The 23,506-nt window shown below is 40.1% G+C and overlaps 1 protein-coding gene across 7 annotated transcripts in view; it reads left to right on the top strand.

Annotated features, from left to right (window-relative positions):
* The first annotated feature begins 1,198 nt into the window (after positions 1–1,198).
* GNG2 (G protein subunit gamma 2) overlaps positions 1,199–23,506 on the top strand; it is a 131,676-nt gene continuing 109,368 nt past the window's right edge. The window contains exons 1-3 of one of the 7 annotated variants that reach the window (XM_070797412.1): positions 1,271–1,552; positions 8,959–9,106; positions 20,027–20,067. The gene's annotated coding sequence lies outside the window, so the exon portion shown is untranslated. Of the gene's footprint in view, positions 1,553–8,958; positions 9,107–20,026; positions 20,068–23,506 lie in introns of all 7 variants that reach the window. The other 6 variants (XR_011568827.1, XR_011568828.1, XR_011568826.1 and 3 more) reach the window with 6 other exon arrangements.

Raw genomic sequence — 23,506 nt, forward strand, 5'->3', positions numbered from 1 at the left:
ATGAGTAAATTCAGAGCCCCAAGAGCAATGAGGTTTAGTGGTGAATATACTAACCATGGGGAATCAGGAAACCAAGTGGGGTCCTGGTTTGGCTGCTGACTGCTAAAGTTACTCACCATCTCTGAGCTTGTGTCCTCTAAAAAATAAAAAGAGCTCCTATATGTCAAACATATCGTATGTTTTAGGAAAATATTATTATTATATTGTGCATCATTTCATTTAATCCTCAAATTTCTGCTATGGGGTATGACTCTGCGCTCTGTTGTTTCGGTCATGCCCAACTCTTTGTAACCCTATGGACTATAGCCTGATAGGCTCCTCTCTTCATGGGATTCTCCAGGCAAGAACACTGGAGTGGGTTGCCATGCCCTCCTCCAGGGGATCTTCCTGACCCAGGGATTGAACTTGCATCTCTTGAGTCTCCTGCATCTGCAGGTGGATTCTTTACCACTAGTGCCGTGGGGTGTGACTTTAATCACCTCTATTTTTGCAGATGAGGAAATTGAGGCACATAGAGGTTAAATAATTTGCCCAAGTTCATAACCAGTAATGACAGCTTGGACTCAAATACTGGTGGGCAGACCGCCTGCAGTCTCTCCCATTATTGCTAACACTCCACCACCTCCTAAAGTGAAGGGAAAGGCCGAGAGAATGGTGAGGGTCCTTTTAGTCCTGCTAGTGTAGGGCAGAGGGCTCTGTTTCTGGAGTGAGAAGATCCAGCATTCAGCCCCACCTCGTTCCTTCTGACTACTGGGAATCTTTCGGGGAATACATCTCCACTACCAGGTCACAGGTAGCATTTCAGGACTTGGCTTATCTCCTATGCCCCACAAAAATACATATCAGGGCCATTCTTTTCTGAGCACATGGGTTAAGCCAAAGCTCAACGTAGTGGGGCCTTGGAGAAATGAAGCATGGGGAATGTTGGCCACAGAGAGAAGTATTTCAGCAAGAAGCTGCAAGCTCCCAGCTCGCTGGCTTGGTAGGGACCCCAGTAAATCAGGATAAGCCATGGAGGCTGGCACTGGATCTCAGCGGCAGAATGTGGTCAGGGGCTGCGGACCCCTCAAAACAACAGCAGCAGCAGCAGCAACAAACCAAGTTCAAGCTAAGAAAGCAGACTGTGTGTGCAGAAGGGGGCTGAAAGCATGAGGGAATGAGGGGGAGGAAGGAACAGACAGGACCAAAGGGACCTGGAACAAAAGGGGAGAGAGGATTCTAGTCACATCTCCCAGAGACTGGGAAAGGGCTCCAGTGTGCCCTGAAATGGAAGGAGAGGGAAAGAAGTAAGCAGCTCACAGTAAGCTAGAGGAGGAAGTGGGAGATGCGCTGCTTCCTGTAGAAAGACCGATGATTGAAGACAAAGCTGGGTGGGGACTAGTCCCTGGGCTGCAGGCGCTGCTGCTACACATACACACAACGGCTGCCGCTCAGTGGGCAGCTCCTACTACTGCGGGGCTGGGCTGGGCGGGCTGCGCCGGAGCTCGCCTGCACTCAGCGGCGCGGAGGGCGGAGGAAAGCCACTCTCCTCGGACCAGCCTCGGGAGCCAAGGTAAAGGAAACGCTTTTCGTGTTGCTCCTTGTTAAGTGGGAAAAATGACCACCGCCAGCGGTTTTAAGGGCAGATTTCGAAGGGAAGAAAGGCACATTGTTCGGGGATTGGAGGAAATGATCAGGATGGGTTCTGTTAGGAGGACTTTTGAGAAGGACCAAATTTGTGACACCTTGGTTTGAAAAAATAATCCTCATTAGTGCTTAGCTTCCGTGACTCATCAGGAAAACATGCTAAATATTAAGAAGCTGTTTGCAGAGTTCTTTTGTAAGAAAAGCAGAGCCCAGGCGAAATCAATGGGGGCTGTGAAGCTGTGGGCTGACCATCTGAGCGTCGCAGTCCTGTTTCAGGGGTGTAAGTGGTATAAAATGTCAATTGCATTATCTTTCTTACACAGACCACTGGAGTGGCCTGTCTTGCAGCATAAGGATTGTGATTTGGCTTTCTGTGTTGTTTGTTTGTTTGGGGAGGGTAAATCCTTTTGTACTCAGAATTTGCCAACAAAGGCTGGAATTGCGTATGTGAGGGGCAGTATTTACCATTTAAAAAACGGTGTCTCTGCAGCTGCTCTCAGGATAACCTTAGAAATAGCTATCAGTTGCCAGTGGGTCTTATCCTAAAGTTGCATCCTTTCTCAAAGGAGTGGGGCGAGTTTAACTTGTCTAGAATCAGATAGGAGTGTATATATGGATTTTATGTTTATATAGATTTTACTCAGCTCTAGGTCAAGGTACATATTAGCCTCAGTGAGGGACAACATGTTAAAGTGTTGCTGGAGTTGTTTCCTTACCTGCATATGCTGTGCATGGACAAAATAGTGAAATCAGAATGTGATTTTTATTCTTTGATATTCTTGAGCAATGGGTCTTCTTACTGAGAGTCTGTGGCCCTGGCTTATTCATATTTGTGAATGATACATACAAGTGCAGTAAATAGGTCTAACGGATTAGAAATGAAATTGTGAGATTCTTTTCACAGAGTATGTAGGAGGAAGAGTTTAATATCCCAACATAGCCTGATTTTTAAAATTAACCTTTGTCTCCAATAAGTAGTACGGTTAAGCAATAAATGATCATTGATAAAAACGTTTTGTCTTGTATTTTTAGAATGAAAGGAGATACATTTTCAAAGGAAAGAAAGAACTGCTTATAGTGGAGTAAAAATAATAAAAAGGTCATATTTAGACACTCATAAATGTTTTAAATGTGGGTTTTAAATACTAAATATGCCATGGAGAGTATATATGTTTCCTTTTTTATCATTATTCTCAATTGTGAAGTTTCTTTTAATGTCATCTTTATGAAATTGATTTGGCTTCTCAAAATATGTGGGGTAACAGCACATTTCAGAAATAAGAATTTTTGGGTCCTTAAGGAATAAAATGTCTAATTTTATGAGCTTATTTATGATGACTAACAGGCAAAGTATTACTGGTGTTGAACCATGGAGCTCCTCTGACAGATCTGTTGAATTTAATCAAACCTGTGGGCAAAACAAGTCATGCCACGTATTCCATGGCTCCAGTTCCTGTATGTCTCCTAAAGTAAAATATGTAAAGATCATCTACCCAAAGAAGAGTCTTGGGTGGATCTTGGATCCAGAATGCCCCTAACTGGAGCTATATGCTCAAGCTGCCTGTCATGAAATGGAAAGTTGGGAGTCTGGGCTATATGAATGAAAATGGGACTCATCCTCTGGTACTTATTCATCTACAGTCTGGATTCACTAGGTAATGCCAACACCCTGCTTTGTGTGGGGATGTGGAGACAATCTGCCTTACTTCTCTCTGTGTTCCATAAAAGAGTGAGAAAATGAAACCTTGGGTCATAGGCACAGGGGAGTCCAGAAACCCCCTGCTCTCTTTTAAAAAGACATTGAACAAGAGATACCTATTTTTGCAAGCCCAAAACATTTCCTTAGTTGTTAAATTCCAGCTTGAAGCACAACATGAATGAGTAACAGCAGATCAGTAACTATGATGGTAGGAGGTTTAGGAAAAAGATGAAGCAACTCCTAGCCTGTAAAATGGGACTATTTCCACTACTTCTGGCCATACAGAATATAAAAAGACATACTGCTTTTGTTCAGAGTGTTTAGAGTCAGCCGACACTGAAATTTTAATTGTGTGTGTGGTTTTTTTCCCCTGCCATATGGCTAATGGCAGAGTGGAAACACGACTCCATTATTTCCTGGCCAGTCCTGGGCCTCGTGGTGGGCTCCTAGTGAATGCATTTGGTTGACTGACTTTTTTAGCGTACTTCAGAAGGCAGGCTCAACTTTTAAGTATAAAAGCTCTATAGTCAAAGCACAAAGCCTCTTCAAAGACAACTGTGGGAGCAGAAAACAGCATGGTGGCGTGAAAAGAACACAGGCTTCGAGAGGCAGGCAAATCTGCCTTTGAATACTACCACTAGTTCTTGCTCCTTGACCTTGTACGTTAATTTATGAACCTTGCTTTCTTCACAGTAAAGAAGGGTTAATAATCAAGGTATTTTTTTCATCGTTGTTTGTCGTGTTATGGTTTTATTTGTTTTTTGCTTTTGTGTATGATCTGAGAGTGCCTGTTAGGTACATAGTAGGTACTCAGGTCCTTTTTTCTCCTGCCTCAGGAAAAGTTAGTCTATTCTTAATCTTTGCCACCATCTCAAAGATTCCAGGAGACATTTTTTTAATTGCAGTTAAATATATAGAGAGAACATAAAATTTCCCATTTTAACCATTTTTAAGTATGCCATTCTGTGGCATTAAGTATGTTGACATTGTTGTAACCATCACCACCATTCATCTCCAGAGCTTTTTCATCTTCTCAAACTGAAAATCTGTTGCATTAAATAGTAATTTCCCATTCCCTCCTCGCCCTAGCAACCACTATTCTGCCTTCTGTTCATGAATCTGACTACTCTAGGTACCTCATATAAGTGGAACCGTATGGTATTTGTCCTTTTGTGATGGCTTAATTCATTTACCAAAACGTCTTACAGGTTCATCCATGTTGTGACCTATGTTGTAATTTTTTGCCTTGTTTAGGCTGAATAATATTCCATTTTATGTATATATTATATTTTCTAATCCATTAATCTGCTGATGGACATTGTGGTTACTTCCTTGTTTTTGCTTTTGTGACTAATCCTGCTATGATCATGGGTGTACAAACATCTGTGTGAGTCCCTGCTTTCACTTCTTTCTGGGTTAACCCAGAAGGGTTAAATGCTGTATTATATGGTAACTGTGTTTAATTTTTGAAGAATGACTATACTGTTTTCCATAGCAACTATGGTGACACCAGCGGTAAAGAAATCGCCTGCCAATGCAGGAGACACAGAAGAGGAGGGTTCAATTCCTGGGTCAGGAAGATCCCCTGGAGGAGAAAATTGCAACTCACTCCGGTATTCTTGCCTGGAGAATTCCATGGACAGAGGAGCCTGGCATGGCGTCGCAAAGAGACGGACATGACTAAGCAGGCACCACAATATAACAGATACAACATATTTCCATTGCAGTACATCAGGGTCCCAATTTGCATTTCCCTGAGGATTAGTGATGTTGAATGTCTTTTCATGTGTGTATTGGCGATTTGTTGTCTTCTTTAGAGAAATGTCTGTTCAAGTCCTTTACCCATTTTTTTTTTTAATTGGGTTGTTTTCAAGTTGTATTTAAATGGTGGCATCTCTTAACATGGTGTGTTAGGAAGATCATGACTTAAATATTTTATGTTTAATCTCTTGCATGCACCAATATTACCCCTGCCCAAGTGAAATACTTCTCTCAAAAGTAACTTTTAAACTGGAAGGGAGAAAGAAGATCTGCATAGATCCTGATAATTGGTAACATCAAGAACCAGATAGTGAAATTCAAACCCTTATTGTAGACCAGTGATCTGCTGGCCAGGCTGCCACAAAAGAGGCAGGAGGGACCTGTCACTTCAGTGTCCTTCTAGTTTCTACACATTAGCTTCAGGAGAAAAAAATTCCCAACAGGTAGCAAGTTCAACTACAGTACTAAATTTTTCTCGAACTTTTTCTAATAGGGTTAATCTTGGAAAGAGGCTATAGTAGTTAAACGACAACAGATTCTGAGAGAAGTTTCTACTAACAAAATGTGATTCTAATCCAAATTTCACATCTTAAAATAAAGAACCCTGTGTTTCATTCTCCACCACAGATTTCACTCTCTATTCCAAAACCAGAGAGGCAGGGTATGGATGGGGCTGAGGACATCTGAGTGGAATGATTAGGGAGGACTCTGGTGAACAGCAATGATACCTGAGATGGTGTGGTTGAAGATGTTGACCTTGAATGGTTTGAAGAGCTCCTGAAAGATTGTATGTTAATGTGTATGTTAATTTTTTGTAATACACTCTGTGGATGTACTAAGAGGTTGGCTAATGGCCCCCAACTTTTTAAAGTTTGCAAATCTGTTGATTCTACAGTTACTGGGAAGACCTATGACTGGCTTTACTAGACCCAGATAGGAGAGAGGAATTACAGCACTGGGTTAAGTGTTTGTCCTAGTCTAGGCTAGGACATCATGGAATGAATGGTAGAGCTAAAAACTACCTGGGAACAAACCTATCCTGTATCACCCCCTCGATGATGGATTATGAAATAGATCCAGAATTTACCTTTCTGGAACTGCACAGTTGATTAATACCTCATTTCTCAATTCAGTTTCCATTTTACTTTCCTCCATCGTAGAGAAAAGATTTAGAGAAAGTCATTCCACTTTGTCACTTTAAAAATCGTTTGGAAGACCATATTATTTTGTTTAAAAAGAAGAAGGTAATGTTTACATTTTATATGCTATGTTTCTGTGTTCTAATTTGTTCACATGTAAAGATGTCACTGTGGAACTGGGATTCAGATTTTCAAGTAAGAGCATTAGAAATATACGTGGTTCCCTAAAACTCTTATGTTAAAGAAAACGAGTTATGTTTAATGGGAGTCGATGTTCATACAGTGTTCAGAATCTCCAGAGGACTTCATTAAACTTTAAAAAAGAGAGAGCTCAGTTCTCAAACTCTAGTGGCAACATGTTTCTTAGAAGTGAAGATACAAAACAAAATCAGCCCTTTTATCTCTTGGTAAATATGTTTAAACGGTCAGCTCTTAATGTTTGAAAGATTTAGAAACACTGGGTAGTTGACCCTTCCTCCCCGTTTCTTTGGCCTTACATTTGTCCCCTTGTCAGCCTGGTTGTCAGGGTCATACTTTCCCATGATCCTCTGCCCCAGTCACCCGGCAATAGAACTGAAGGAGAGGGTTTGGGAACCGAGGTGATGGCTTCACTTCAGAGTCCTTGCAACACCAGCAAGGACTTTGCTGTTTTGGGGAAATCCTTTTCTTTTTTATTTCACTCTTTTACTCCACTCTGCATTTTCAATGAAAACAATGAAATCCAACCCCCCATTTCCTTTTTTCATTGCAGGTCACTTTTTGTTTTTCACAGAATGTATGTATTACGGAGAAGGCAATGGCACCCCACTCCAGTACTCTTGCCTGGAAAATCCCATGGACAGAGGAGCCATGGATGGGGTCGCTGAGGGTCGGACACGACTGAGCGACTTTGCTTTCACTTTTCACTTTCGTGCATTGGAGAAGGAAATGGCAACCCACTCCAGTGTTCTTCCTGGAGAATCCCAGGGATGGCGGAGCCTGGTGGGCTGCTGTCTATGGGGTCGCACAGAGTCGGACACAACTGAAGCTACTTTGCAGCAGCAGCAGCATGTATTATGGAATTCTTCAACCTCATTCTTTACCACCTCAAAATGTCTCATGTCTCCCTTCATTTTCTTCTCCTCCCTTCCTAGGTTGTATTAGCACAGCCTTTCTTTCAATCCCAAAGTCAACTCTTGGAACGTGTCAGTTCATTTCTTTTTACTTTCTAGGGGGCTATGTTCTGATGATAATTCTATCTCCTTCCTACATATTTGGTTTCTTCCTTTTATTGACCCTTTCCACAGCCTGCAAACTTGTTTCAGTTCAGTTCAGTCGCTCAGTAATGTCGGACTGTTTGCGACCCTATGGACTCAGCACACCAGGCTTCCCTGTCCATCACTGACTCTCAGAGCTTACCCAAACTCATGTCCATTGAGTCAGTGATGCCATCCAACCATCTCATCCTCTGTCATTCCCTTCTCCTCCTGCCTTCAATCTTTCCCAGCATCAGGGTCTTTTCTAGTGAGTCAGTTCTTCGCTTCAGGTGGCCAAAGTATTGGAGTTTCAGCTTCAATATCAGTCCTTCCAATGTATACTCAGGATTGATCTCCTTTAAGATGGACTGGTTGGGTTTCCTTGCAGTCCAAGGGACTCTTAAGAATCTTCTCCAACACCACAGTTTAAAAGCATCAATTCTTTGGTGCTAAGCTTTCTTTATAGTCCAACTCTCACATCCACACATGACTACTGAAAAAAACATAGCCTTGACTAGATGGACTTTTGTTGGCAAAGTAATGTCTCTGCCTTTTAATACGCTGTCTAGGTTGGTCATAACTTTTCTTCCAAGGAGCAAGCGTCTTTTGATTCAAGGCTGCAGTCACCATCTGCAGTGATTTTGAAGCCCCAAAAAATAAAGTCTGACACTGTTTCCACTGTTTCTCCATCTATTTCCCATGAAGTGATGGGACCGGATGCCATGATCTTAATTTTCTGAATGTTGAGTTTTAAGCCAACTTTTTCACTCTCCTCTTTCACTTTCATCAAGAGGCTCTTTAGTTCTTCTTCACTTTCTGCCATAAGGGTGGTATCATCTGCATATCTGAGGTTATTGATGTTTCTCCCAGCAATCTTGATTCCAGCTTGTGCTTCATCCAGCCCAGCGTTTCTCATGATGTACTCTGCATATAAGTTAAATAAGCAGGGTGACAATATGCAGCCTTGATGTACTCCTTTTCCTATTTGGAACCGGTCTGTTGTTCCATGTCCACTTCTAACTGTTGTTTCCTGACCTGCATACAGGTTTCTCAAGAGGCAGGTCAGGTGGTCTGGTATTCCCATCTCTTTCAGAATTTTCCACAGTTTCTTGTGGTCCACACAGTCAAAGGCTTTGGCATAGTCAATAAAGCAGAAGTAGATGTTTTTCTGGAACTCTCTTGCTTTTTTGATGATCCAGCGAATTTTGGCAATTTGATCTCTGGTTCCTCTGCCTTTTGTAAATCCAGCTTGAACATCTGGAAGTTCACGGTTGAAGCCTGGCTTGGAGAATTTTGAGCATTACTTTGCTAGTGTGTGAAGTGAGTGCAATTGTGTGGTGAAAGTGAAAGTGAAGTCACTCAGTCGTGTCCGACTCTTTGCGACCCCATAGACTAGGGGTCTGTGTCAGACTAAGAGTTAAAAGTTGATACGTGTATTTAAGTTGGTGCTGGTCCTTTGAGTAGAGTCTCTATCAAGTTAATTATCTTTCTTTCCTAGAAAGAAATCCTCCGTCCATGGGATTTTCCAGGCAAGAATACTGGAGTGGATTGCTATTTCCGTCTCCCGGAGATCTTCCCCACCCAGGGATCAAACCTGGGTCTCATTGTAGACAGATGCTTTACGGTTTGAGCCAACAGCGTGTGAAGTGAGTGCAATTGTGTGGTAGTTTGAGCATTCTTTGGCATTGCCTTTCTTCGGGATTGGAATGAAAACTGACCTTTTTCAGTCCTGTGGCCACTACTGAATTTTCCAGATTTGCTGGCATATTGAGTGCAGCACTTTCACAGCATCATTTTCAGGATTTGAGATAACTCAACTGGAATTCCATCACGTCCCCTAGCTTTGTTTGTAGTGATGCTTCCTAAGGCCCACTTGACTTCACTTTCCAGGGTGTCTGGCTCTAGGTGAGCGATCACACCATTCTGATTATCTGGGTCGTGAAGATCTTTTTTGTATAGTTCTTCTGTATATTCTTGCCACCTCTTCTTAATATCTTCTGCTTCTGTTATGTCCATACCATTTCTGTCCTTTATTGAACCCATATTTGCAGGAAATGTTCCCTTGGTAATTTTCTTGACGAGATAGTCTTTCTCATTCTATTGTTTTCCTCTATTTCTTTGCATTGATCATTGAAACTTGCTTAGTTTACACTATAAAGTGAGAGTGAAGTCTCTCAGTCGTGTCCGACTCTTTGCAACCCCATGAACTGTCGGGGGGTCCCCAGGGCTCCTCCGTCCATGGGATTTCCCAGGCAAGAATACTGGAGTGGGTTGCTATTTCCTTCTCCAGGAGATCTTCCCCACCCAGGGATCGAACCTGGGTCTCTCTCATTGTAGACAGATGCTTTACGGTTTGAGCCACCAGGGAAGTCAGTTTACACTATAAAATTTAAATAAACCTGTTGCCAACAAAGCTTCCCTTTGACTTTGGTAACCTTTGCTAACTTTGTTTTCTTCCTACCTGTAGGGGAAGAAAGATAGTTTTCCCTTCGCCCTTCTCAGTTCTAGGAAGCCTGTAACCAAAGGTTGATAAGGGAAAAGCAAACAGACATTTATTAACTTGAATACCTCATCTATACATGGGAGGTACCAAGGAAGAATGAGTAGCTCTCAGAAGCAATTTAGAACTCAGGCCTAAATACCACCTTGAGCTAAAGACAAAATTGAGAGGGAGCAGTGGAGGAGGTCAGTTGTGGGGAGGTGGCCAGGAAAACTGAGGTAAATAAGAGTTAAAAGTTGATACGCATATTTAAGTTGGTGCTAGTCCTTTGACTAGAGTCTCTATCAAGTTAATTATCTTTCTTTCCTAGGACCAGAGAGGGAGGCCGTCTTACAAATGAAGATTTCCTTTATAAATGTAAATTTCCCTTACAAAAACGTAACATCTAGTCTGTTTTCATAATTTCTCCTATTTCCCAAAATAATCTGCTCAAAATAATTCTTATGCCAAAGAGACATATTTTGGGGTGGTATATTCTACCACCCTTCATGCCTATCTGAAGGTTCCCAACTTTGCCATTAACTCCAAGTTCTGCACCTCAAATATGAGTGTTCTCAAGATTTGATTCTTCTGCCACTTAATTTCTCCCTCTTCCTTTATCAAATCCTTTTCTAAGATCTCTGTCATTGTCACAGGGGTGGAGAGCACTTCCAAATCTAATTCTGCATCCTGACCTCTAACTTACTGTAAATTTGCACATCAAGCACCTCATGAACTTGCCAGAACACGCAACCCACTGAAACTGAGACCAGAATCAGTGTTTGCCATTGCCTTTCCCCACTCAGAACCAGTTCTTCACCTGATTCCATGATTATTAATGACACCCATTCTCTTAGTCCCTCAATTAGGAAAACTCAATTCCATTATTTTCCTCGCCAATCAAGTTGGAGTCAGTCGCTCAGACCTTTGCATTGTCATTGGAAACATATCTTGATACTATTTGCTCTTTCTCATGTTGACAGTTGGTGTCTTAGTCCTGGTTCTCCTGACCTCCAGATGGGCTGATTGGTTGTTTTCTTGCCTCTCCCTAGAAGAACTTTCCTGCTTCTCCTTCTACACTTCACCTCTATAGTTTTGCTTCTCTGCCTCACCAAATTCCTTTCATCCTGTAAGACTCATTTCAAATGCTACTTCTTCCATGAAGTTTCCTTGGTTTCTTCCTTCCCCGATAAAAAGCAGCCTTTACTTCCCCTGAAGTCTTTTGTTCTTTTCTCTCAGCAATTAGTGCATTCTAGTGTATATAATGGCAATGGCAGTCTATTTTTCTTTTTTCTTTAGCAAGCTCTTTGAGGATAGCAGCCACACCCAGTTTCATCTTTGTCTTCCTTACAGCACATGAATATAGCTTGGGTTTTTGTTTGGTTTTAATTTCAGTTTTAATGAAGTGTCAAAGAAAATTATAAGATATTTAAAGTGTTCATCATGGTGATTGGATATACATATATACTGTAAGAGTATTCCTCCCAGTTAATTAACACATTCATCAGCTTATATGTATTTGTGGATTTGGTGAGGTTTTTGCCTCTTTTTTTTAGTGAAAGCCTTTGGGTTCACAAATGCAGTTTATCATTTGTTTAATGAACTTTCATGGGTCACTTACTTTTTGATGCAGAGAGGGCTAGATATTCTAGGAGCTCATAAACTACTGGGGAAACAGACAAATACTGATGAAATTACAATATAGTTAGTCAGTCTGTCCACAAGTCTTAACTGAATGTTTGCAGTGTGCCTTGTGTCCTTTGAGGGCCAAGGATACTTGGATGAACAAAACAAGCCAGTTCTTTGTTTTCTTGGAATTTACACTGTAGTGTCAGGAGAAACCCAGGAAACATGTAAATCAGCGATTTTCAGATCTGGCTGCACATTAGAAATCACTGAGAGGTACTTTGAAAAAAAATACCTGTGGCCCAACCTCAACCCAGACTAATTAAATCAGAATCAGCCAGGATTGGACTCCACTGACAAAAACAAATTACAATACAAGAAAATACCAGGCAGTGATAAGTGCTGAGGTGGATTAAAACAGAAGTAGACTAAATGATAGAGATTGTGCGCATGATGGTGTAGTCATGGCGGCTTTACTTTTGTTGGGTAATCCCTGAAGGCCTCTCTGAGATGACATTTGAATGAGACCTGTATTATGGTGAAGAGTAAGCCACGTAAGCAGCTTTGGGGAGAGAGTTCCAAGCAGGGAGTACAGGTATCTTTCTGAAATAAGGGTGAGGTGGACTTCCAGCTGAAGCGTGGCCCTTTTCACACACACCTGTGCAAGAATCTATAGAATCTCTTTCCTCTGCCGAAAGCAGCTTTCCAGTTGAACTAGGTGGACTACAAATGCAGAACACTTGGCTTCTCTGTTGAGCATATGTGGGTGAGATTGTATTTAGACCAAAGTGATTTAGTAGTCAGGAAGACTACTACTCATGTCCGGATGAGTGAAGATCAGTGTGTTTCAAGAATCAAGTCCAGAACTAGCATTTGCTGAGCGTTCTGTTTGAGCTTCTGTGTGCTGGAGACTTTATATATGTTACTGTTTTCCATTAGCTTTTTCTTTAAGTTGAAGTATAGTTGATTTACAATCTTGTGTTAGTTTCTGGTGTATAGCAAAGTGGTTAAGATATACATATATATATATTTCATATTCTTTTTCATTATGGTTTATTATAGTTCCCTGTGCTATACAGTAGGACCTTGTTTATTTTTATACAGTAGCATAGATCTGTTAATCCCAAACTCCTAATTTATCCCTCCCCCGCCTCCTTTCCCCTTTGGTAACCATAAATTTGTTTTCTATGTCTCCATTAGCTTTTAAAGTAATCCTGTGAGATGAGAACAATATTTTTCAATCAGGATACTTTTGGATGCTGGTGAAAGAATATCCTACCAAAACGGTGTGAACAATAGGACATTTATTGAGGACCTCCTGAAAGGAGGGTGACTCTGGTGTTAATTCTAGCTGGACAGTGTTCCTAGCAACCTTAAATCTCTCTCTCCTCCTATTCTGACATCCTGAGCAGGTTGGTTTGTCTTCTGAGGCCAGCTCTCTTCACTGTGCTGAGATGGCTCTCACTACAATTTCAGAGTTATAGGTTGATTTCAATTTCACTAGAGGCACAGTGAAGTGCCCATATACCTCTTCTTAATGTTACAGAAAAGCTGCCCACAGCAGAATTCACCTTCACAATTCACTGTGCCTTCCCTATTAGGAGCAAGGCCAACAGAACTGCTGAAATTGGCTCATTTGTTTTCTTGTGAGGCCATGGCACAGCCCTGCCTTTCTGAAGAGCATGGTCACCAGACCCCAGACAAAAGATCTGACTCAGTTAACAAGGATGAAGGGTGAATGATTATCGAGTGGGCAGTCAACAGAGTCTGCCGCTATATTAATTCCATCCTGTACATGAAGATATCAAGGCTCAAAAAGGTTAAAATTATCAAGATCACACAACTTTGAGTTGAACCGTGTTTCCATGCATTCTCTTTTCAGAAAAACAAACACATACACACGTATACACAAATGAAAAGCTTGTTTTTGTTGATAGTGATGATCTAGGTAGATTAGAGAAAGAGTCCTGAAAGAAAATACAAAATGGCTGCTGTGAGACTAAGCAAAAAATCACCTTCGAAACAAATGATTCCAGAAGAAATTACAACAGGTCCTGGTAAGCATTAAGAATGGCATTTAGTTTAGACAACCAGTCCTGCATTTCTGCATTGTAATTTTATATATATATATATATAATTAAATTGAGTGCTGCTGACTGGTCATTATAATGAATTTGATCTAAAGAAAATCCACCCTGGACCAAGAAATGACCAAGAGAGGCCAAGGGTTCTGTGTATGTTGTCTTTCAGACTTAAATGAAAACCGTGTTTTCTCTAGAGAGCCATGCATTTTGTTGATGATGGCGTGTGTAAGGGGAGAAAGAATAATCTCTGACATTTCTAATTATGAGTTATTTTGAAAGTGGGTTTTCACTTTCCAACTCCAGAGTCAACATGCAGTTCGATTATTACTGCGTTTTCTTCATGGTTTCTTCACTTCCCACATGAGATTTCATTTCAGAGGCTGGGTTTGTAAGACGACAACAGTGAAAAGAGAAATTGCAGTGGAGCTGCTCTCACAGTGTTTTGACGGCTTGCCTGTAGGTGTTTTTCTGTGCGTTATCATTGTAACAGGTTAGTGTCAGTGGCGGGAATATCTTCTCTGTAATAAATGATTGAGTGCTTCCTGCTCTTCTATTTGCATTTTTAAACAGGAAAGTAAATGTTGATTTCTAGGCTTTGCCAACAGAGCTGTGTTTAAGAAGGGTATTTATCTGATCTGCCCAGAGCCATATGAGAAAAATTGTGAAAAAATTTAAACACGAAAAATAAATTAACTGTCATTTTAGAGTCTTTGATGGAGAATTGAACTGATCTTTTGAGATTTTTTAAACTTCATGAATTGTGGTTGTGTTTAGAGACCATTACTGTATATAAGCATTAATTTCACTAATAGTTTTATTATGATTTTTTCCTTTGGGGGCAGAAACTTGATTATCGAGCAGTCCCAAGATTTTCTTTTAATTAAGCTAACAAAAATTTGAAAAATTGTGTAAAAAATTTGAGTAAAAATTAAAAGTGAAAATTTCTAAGCAAAAAGAAAAAAAGATTTTTTATTATGTTTTAAAATAATCCCAAAATACCATAGTGTAGAAAATAATATTCTAAGGCTTAATTCACAGGAGATCATAATAGTTAAAGAATATTGGTTTGGAATCAGAATATCTTGGACAAGTTCCTTATACTATTTGTGCCTCTGTTTCCTTATCTATAAACTGGGATAAAATGACAATACCTACTTTACAAAATTGTCAGGAGAAGATTACATAGTGGGTAAAACATTTATTTAACATAGTGCCTGACAAATAGTAATTAACTATTCAGAATTGTAGCTATTATTATTGTTATTTTTATTACTGTTACCACAGTAATAAAACTATTATTTTATTACTATTGTTACCACAAAGATGGAGGCGAGTATCTTTTATTCTAGCTTTGGGGTTCTTGACAGGTTTTAGCAGAAACAATTATGATCCAGTAAGAGCCACAGGTGCAAGGAAGCCTTCTTCCCTGGCATAGTCAGATGTTAGTGTTTTGACTTTAAGTGATAGTCTCAAGCTTGCGTTATTTGTTCACCAATGCATGTGCTTACTCATAAATATGTCCAGTTTTCCTTCCCAATTTATGATAGACACACATCTCTGTCTACTTTAGTTCGACGTAGCCATGTGTCTTGCACTGGCCAGTGAAACGTGAGCAGAAGTGATGTTTGTCACCTCTAGGAAAAAGCTTAGAAGAGCCAGGATGTGAGTACATTCCTTGGCAATTGACAGTGGTAGAAGCACAAAAGCAGTGGCTGAGCCCTTCAGCCTGGTTCTTAGAATAAAGACAACAGAAATGGCCTCTCCACTGACCTACCATGGACGTGTAGAGAGAGGAGAAATGAGTTTTTCTTTCTTAAAGGATTTGGGGGTTGTTAGTTATGACAGTATAACCTAACCTATCCTAACCAGTACAGTCTGGTTTATCCCTTCAAAATCTAGAGAAAAAAATATTATTGGTAACAGTACATAAAATATGTAGCACTTTGGAGAAATTAATTTTTAATAACTATTGTGTGTGTGTGTGTAGTAAATTATACCATAAGTAAGCCTTAGGATACTTCACATTTTAATTTAAATAGATATATAAAAAATTTATTTAAATCTCTCTTAAAATAGCGTTTATTTCGATTTCAAACAGAGGAAAATCAGTATACCAACATCTTGCCAACATCTGTTTTTCTTTGAAGAGAGTCACCTGTGATGCCCAAGTCAGGACTGTGAGTTCTAGACCCCATGTGATCACTGGGTCATGGTTCCTCTGACTTAAAGTTCATCCAGAATGGTGCTTTGTGACACAGAGGATCTTCTGAGAGAAGATAAGGGACTAAACCATGCCTGTGGCCTTTGTCTCCAGTAGGAAAATAGTCTTCCCTAAGCTCTATTGCAATGTTCAGTTATAAACAATGGTGCTGAGTACATAGAGGGTCTTAAATAATGTTATTTAAATAATGTATTGATAAATGGAAGTAGTCTACAGTTCTTCCAAATGTTGGACTCTCTCATATTCGCTTTTTAAAAATGAACCTTTATTTTAGACCTTGGTTTAAAAACGTCTCAGTACTAAGACTTACATTTACCCTAGAATCAAGTTACATTGTTATGATTAGACAGTGTTAAGGAAAAGAAAATTCATTATAATAAAAAAAGACATTTATTCTTTTAAAGCATTTTACATGTACACACAGATGTAAGCTATTTTATTTGATATTTTTTACTACTGATTTTTTCATCTGATTATTACATTTGAATCTCTAAAACTGCATTATGAAATACCTTAATTATTTAAATTAGGAACAGATTCATTATCTCCAGTGTACAAACTCAAATTAATTTCATTATTAACCCGAATTTTAAATTGATTAATCTTGCAGTGTTTAAGGAACCAAGAGGGATTTCTTTTCATCCTTAAAGAAAAAGACATATTGATTTGATGACTCTCTCTCTATCACACCAGTTGTGCTACAAAGAGCAAGAAATTTGTAAGAAACTTTGGATAGATTTTATAAACCAGCCAGAAACCTGTTTGTCTGGGGCTTCTAGAGGAACAATCTGTGAGTCATTTTAAAAAACAAACACACTCATAATCACAGCGCATGTTGTTACCATGGTTATCAGGCCTGTGGAGTTGGGTTGCTTATGTTCCTGTAAAGGGAAGAGGGGGAGAGAAACTGAGAATTCAGAGCTTTGATTATCAGCTTCAATTTGACTATTGCAAGAGAGAGTTTAAGTGTTTCTTGAGAACATGCTGGCTCAGTCATCCTGAGAGGGAAGTGAAGAAACTCTGGAATCCTCCCTTTGTTATTGAATATAAGTTAATCATACTAGTGTTAGGTGTTATGATTCACAGGGGAGAAAAGGACCATTTGGCATACTCTTGGGAAGATGGGGGAAATAGGTCCCTTATCTGCTGTATAATTACATGTAAGTCTCTAAGGTCTACCAGGGAAGTGTCTGGTGTGCAGATGTACAGGGCTTTAATGAGCCTCTAAAAGGTGCCAAATGCCACTGGCATAATATTATTACAGATTTAAAGGATCCTTAGTGCATTATTCTGATACAGTTAGGGTGACACAAATGCAGGGAGTTTGTATATGATTTTTCCCTGGCATATGGTGTAATAACTATTTCTCAAAACTGTAGATTTCATTTCTCTTTTCATATATAGGAAGAAGGCACGTGTTATCCAAACTTCATTCTAGGCTGTCTTAATTTTTTTTAAGATTAGTAAACAATGCTTAAACTTTTTTTCGGATGATGAAAGGAATTCACTGAAAATTCCGAAAATACTTAAAGTGTAAAAAATAACCTAAGACTGACCCTTTCCATTAATCAAGTTGTTGGTTGAACTACATGTGACAGAGACCTGATTTCACAGTGACTGACAAAAGTTAGAAGTTATTTGTCTTTCACATAACAGTCCACAAGTGTGTGGCCCAGGGCTGGTAAGGTAACTCTCCTTGACAAGATCTCCCAGGGACCCAGGCTCCTTCTGTCATACTGTTACATCATTCCTACCATGTTTTCCTTGCTTTGTGGTCCAACGTGGCTTCTTGCCATAAAAACCTCACTGTAACCAGTAGGAAGGAAGGAAGTTGGAAAGGGGAGGGCAAGACCCAGAAGTTGCATGGATCACTTTTGCAGCCTTCCCCTTGAACTTTGTCACGTGACCACATACCTAGCCACAAGGGAAGGTGGGAAAAGCACTTACTGTTGTCTTAAATGTGTCTAGCTTAGATTGGAGGAAAGCAGATATTGAATCATATCTAGCAACTTCTAGTATTTACATTTTCTGGGCATAAAGGAGGACAATACACTGTTAACATTTTGATGTGATCCTTCCAATCTTTTTCTAGAAAAATATGTATCAGAAAGATATTATGTATAATATTTACTAGGAAATATTATATATGTTATACTAGGAGACTATATGAAAAACATTAAAGAAAATATTAGAAAATGTATATATAATATAAATATTAGAAAATTAACTGAGTTCATACTATATATATAATTTTGTATTCTTTTCACATAAGTTTATTTCGTGTGTATTTTCCTCAGCATTTAAATCTTTTGTATTTATCCTTTCCAAGTTCCATTGTGTGTAGTTTTTTTGTTTTACTTAATAGCTTGTATTATTAATATTTAGGCTACTTCTAACACCTTGGTAATAATTGTGTATATTTAGCATTTGGGGGATCACATTAAGGAGTGACCTCACTAAGACAATGGCTTAGAACATATTTGAGATCTTGATATAGTGCCCAACTACTTTCCAGAGAGATTGTGCCAGTTTATGCTCCCCCAGTAGTGTGTAGGTTTCCCTTGTGGCTAGCTGGTAAAGAATCTGGCACAATGGGCCCTTGTGGCTCAACTGGTAAAGAATCTGCCTGCAATGCGGGAAGGTCCCCTGGAGGGGGAAAGGCTACCCACGCCAGTATTCTGGCCTAGAGAATTTCATGGACTGTATAGTCCTTGGGGTCACAAAGAGTCGGACTCGACTGAGTGACTTTCACTTCACAATAGCTTATGAGAGTGCTACACGAAGAGCTCCCTTCAAGGCTAATTTTGCAAGTCCCACTAATCATTGTTGTCCCTAGGGTTTATTCTCTGGAAATAGGTTGTTTTTTGCCCTTGGCTTGTTTTTGTTTCCTTTGGTGTCATTAATCATGAAATAATAGTTTTCTAATAACATTGGCTCATTTTAAAACATATGGTCCCTTATAGTCATCTGGGAACATGAGCACTTGAGCTGAGATTTTAGCACACATGTCAGTCTCAAACAGTGGGCAATCTGTAGAGACACTGATGTTCATTTGGTCTTAGGACCCAACGTGAAAGTGATTTCCACCCTCAGTCATAATACTCTAAATGCCAAATACCTCTTAATTCTGAGACATAACAAAATAGGAATGATAGAGCATTCCTTAAGGCTTAGGTAGTTCCCTTTGAGCTGACTGCTCGATATCTTTTCAGAAGTAAAGAAGCTCCTCTACATGGGAACTTTCTCTGATATGAACCACACTCGCACTTGGCAAAATTAGGCCAACGCTGCTGAACATCTTCAAAGGTCATTAGTGCCTAGGGGTATAGGTATTTCTACCTCTTTATTTATTATTATTTTGGCTGTGCTGGGTCTTCATTGCTGTGCATGGGCTTTATCTAGTTGCCCTGAGTGGGCTTCTCACCATGGTGGCTTCTCTTGATGCGGAGCGCAGGCTCTAGGCATGCGGGATCAGTAGTGTGGTTCCGGGTCTCCAGAGCACAGGCTCAATAGTTGTGGCTCACAGGCTTAATTGCTATGCAGCATGTGGGATCTTCCTGGACCAGGGATCATACTGGCGTTCCCTGTGTTAGAAGACAAATTCTTAATCACTGGACCACTAGGGAAGTCCGTGTTTCTACTTCCAGATAGCCTTTTGCTTTGGATGCTAAAGACGTTTTTTAACCATAAACTTATTCAGTCTACCCTCTTAAAGGGCTAGATGCACACAAATGGAGCCCCACCTCTGTCCCTAATACCTGACAAAAGAGCATATCTGCACTTTGGTCCTGCTGGGAGCTAATCCAGTTAGGTCAGGAGCAAAGTTTGTTTCATCTCACCTGTACACAGCCTCTCACCAAGAACTCTGCTTTCCCTAGGTTCTCCAGGCTGACTTTCGTGTTTTCTTGTAGGCTGGGGATGTTCATAAAGAAAGGGACTCATATTTTCACAAATCTGTTTCTTCAAAGAAAAGGAGTTAACAAAATGTTTCTTGGCTCAGAAATGTAAACCTGTGAACCCCCCTGCCCTTCATTACTATTTAGCCATCACCACCAAACCCTATTTACAGAAACATTTATTTGCTTGTTCAGCTTTAATGTATCATGTTGTCTCTCCTGTTTTTAATAAAACACTTTCCTCTATGTTTTCTCAACAGCCAGATCTGTCAGTGAGCCTCAGGCTTTGGGAATTGAAGAGGTAAGAATTCTGAAATATTTTCTTCTAGGATCTTAAATCTAACAAGAACTTTAAAAGGAAAAAAACATCTTAAGTAAGCCTATAGGTGAAAGCATTTAACATGAAATGTTGATCAAGAAGAAACATTTATAGTCTTTAGCAATGTTGATTGTTGAAGGGGATTTAAAAGGGAAAGAAAAGACTCTCCTTAATGGTTATTAAAGATCAGATTTCTCACCAGAACTCCCCCTGCCCTCCTCCCCCCTTTGCCCAAACCTGAATTTGGAGACCCTTTGAGATGACTGCCTTAACAAAATGTATCCCTATGGCACCAACATGATTAACTGGTGTCACCCATTGAGGATAATGAAAGACAGATGTCAGAGTAAATTAGACTGGAGAAGGGTAGGGAAAACCCTGTTCTTAACTGGTTTTGATGTTATAAGGGCTTTTCCAGCAGCAACAACAGTAACAATAAAAGGTCTGTTTAATACTGGTGGGGTTTCTTCTTGAAGAAACTGACTTGGCTTTTGAAGCTGACGAAAGTCATGTGAATCTAGCTATAGACTTGAAAAGAGTGAAAGTTACTCGGTTGTGTCCGTCTCTTTGCAACAGCATGGATACATCCATGGAATTCTCGAGGCCAGAGTACTGGAGTGGGTAGCCTTTCCTTTCTCCAGGGGATCTTCCCAACCCAGGGATTGAACCCAGGTCTTCCGCTTGGCAGGCAGATTCTTTACCAGCTGAGCCACAAGGGAAGCCCTAAGGTCACCATATTGCTGAGGCAGGTGATAATGTATTCGCCCTCTCCAACCAAGACATAGTTCCACCTTTCGTCCTGATGTGGACTTTCCCCCCTATTTTAAAATTTAACTTCCTTATGATAAATTTCAAGCATATACCCAAATAGAGAGGATAGCATATGAACCTCCATATCCCTGTCACTCAGTTTTCATAGTTATTGACTCATGACCAGTATTGTTTCTTTGTACCCCTACCTACTTCTCTTCTTTCCCCATTGGGTCATATGGCAATGGCTTAAATATGGCTGTTGGATTTTTGATTGTTTATTTACATAACTATTACTGGCTACAGCAAAATGCAAATAAAAAATAAAACCTACTTTTAACCTTAGTTTACTGAAGGTGGCCATTCATCCATTTACTCATTCAGCCAATATTTAGTATTTACTAGTGTCAGAATCTTCTTAGGAGAAGAAGTAGAGAGAAGCCTCATGCAAGGGAGACCAGTATATATCTTGGGTTGGGAATGATGGGCTGGATATGTAAGAATTGCTGAATAGAGATGAAGGAACAGAGGACATCTAGAAAAGCTGCCAGGTTTCTCTTTTGGAAGATTCAGTGGTGGTGATAACTGGGCTACAGATACAGGAAGAGAGGAACAGATTCAAATCTGTGGAGTGGCCACATCCAGATGGGTGTGTCCAGTAGACTGCTCGTGGATGGTACAGAACAGTGGTTCTCAGTCCTGGGTGCACATCGGAATCTTCAGGGATGTGTTTGAAAGTACTGACCAGTTGAATCAGAATCCCTCGGGGTAGGGGTCTGAATATCTGCAGTTTTTAAGAGCTCCCGGGTAATTATAATGTATAGTCAGGATTGAGAATTTCTGGTCTAGAGATTATTAGAAGGAAGCTCTACATGTGTTTTGTGCTTTTAAGACCATGCATAGCTTTTGCTACCCCATAATGAGATTTTGTTTGAAGTGTTTAATGTCTTTCAGGTGAGGGCTGAGCCATCCCTACTTTCTACCAAATACTATTAATAATGAAGACTTTTAAAACAAGTACTTCATGTTCTCTTATCTGATTTGCTGTTGATTTCTTTCATACTAATGAATGTACTTTAATGTTTCAAATTAATTCAAGCGTATTTCTCAATGGGAGTTGCTGTGTGTTGAATGGGGCAATTCTTCATTGTATTCCTTGGTATCCTGCCCTTGGCTCACAAAAGGCCAGCGGCACCTTCCAGCAGTCTGGTGTCCAGAGTGCCCTAAGGACACATTGAGGCCTGTTGTGTCTTTACACACCTTTAAAGAAGTTATTTGTCTTTTTCACTCTTCTGTACAAGCACTTTTGCTTCATACATAATTACTGGTTTCAGTTATGCAAAGAAACTCCTTATATAACTGATCTCTGCTAACAAACTAAAGAAAGAAACTAAACAGACATTTAAAAAAAATATTGTTTTGCATTGTTGGAGGGATTTTGAGCATATTTGTTCTAGTACCAAATCTAATTTTTATGTCTGTATAGAGATGCAAATTAAGCAGTAGGTAAGAAATGGTCAAATATTGAGACTTAAAACAAAATACTGCTAAAGTGTTATGCAAATTGAACAGCAGTGATGAAGATGTATTCATTTCTTGTTTGCTTCTATAACAAGTTATCACAAATTTTGTGGATTAAAATAGTACAAGTTTATTATTTTACAGTTCTGCAGACTAGGTTCTATAGAGATCTCACTGGTCTAAAGAACTGTGTTCCTTTCTCGCGGAAAGGAGAGAAAGAATCCTGGAGAGAATTCTAGAGTCCCCTTCCTCCATTTTCAAAGCCAACAGCCTTGCATCTCCATGTGTCTTTCACCCAAATTCCTTTTTCTGAACTGAGCCAGGAAGTGTTCTTTGACTTTAAGGACCCATGTAATAAGATTTGGCATATCTAGGTAATTCAAGATACTCTCCCCATCCCATGGTCCTTAATTTAATCGTATCTTCAAAGTCCCTCTGTCCATGTAAGGTTGTATATTCACAGGTTCCAGGAATTAGGGCATGGACCTATTTAAGGGCTATTATTCTGCCTGCATGCATGCTCAGTTGTGTCTGACTCTTTGTTAGCCCATGGACTGTAGCCCACTGGGCTCCTCTGTTCATGGGATTCTCCAGGCAAGAATACTGGAATAGGTTGCCATGGTTTCCTCCAGGGAATCTTCCAGATCCAGGGATCGAACCCGCATCTCCTGTGTCTCCTGCATTGCAGGCAGATTTTTTACTGCTGAGCCACTGGGGGAAGCCCATTATTCTGCCTACTACAGAGTAAAAAGGATGAACTGTTCAGAAAGGTAGAAATGCTTCAGGTAACAGAGATCGAATTATCTTACATTTCATTGTATAGGGTTGAGAAGGTTTAGGGTTCCCGAGTTGATTAAATGAGTTCTTGTCTTGACTCTGCAAATCCTGTTTTGTGGATACAGGCACTCAAGGCTTTTAGTTTTCTTGGAGTATTTGGCGTTGGATCAAGTGGACAGGTTGAAGTCCAGTGGCTCCTCCCTTGGCCAGACTTTCTGGTGTTGCGGGTGTGGCCTCTGAGGACTGTGCTGCTTTTGGCGTTTCTCCAGCTCTGGAGAGTTTGCCTAAAGTGTGCGAGTTCCAAGGTCTTTGAATAGCACCAAAGAAATGTGAGATTTTTATTTTATGCTGTTATGTCTGCCTGTCACATTAT

The sequence above is a fragment of the Bos indicus genome, chromosome 10 (genome assembly GCF_029378745.1).
Source record: "Bos indicus isolate NIAB-ARS_2022 breed Sahiwal x Tharparkar chromosome 10, NIAB-ARS_B.indTharparkar_mat_pri_1.0, whole genome shotgun sequence".
NCBI classification, from domain to species: domain Eukaryota; kingdom Metazoa; phylum Chordata; class Mammalia; order Artiodactyla; family Bovidae; genus Bos; species Bos indicus.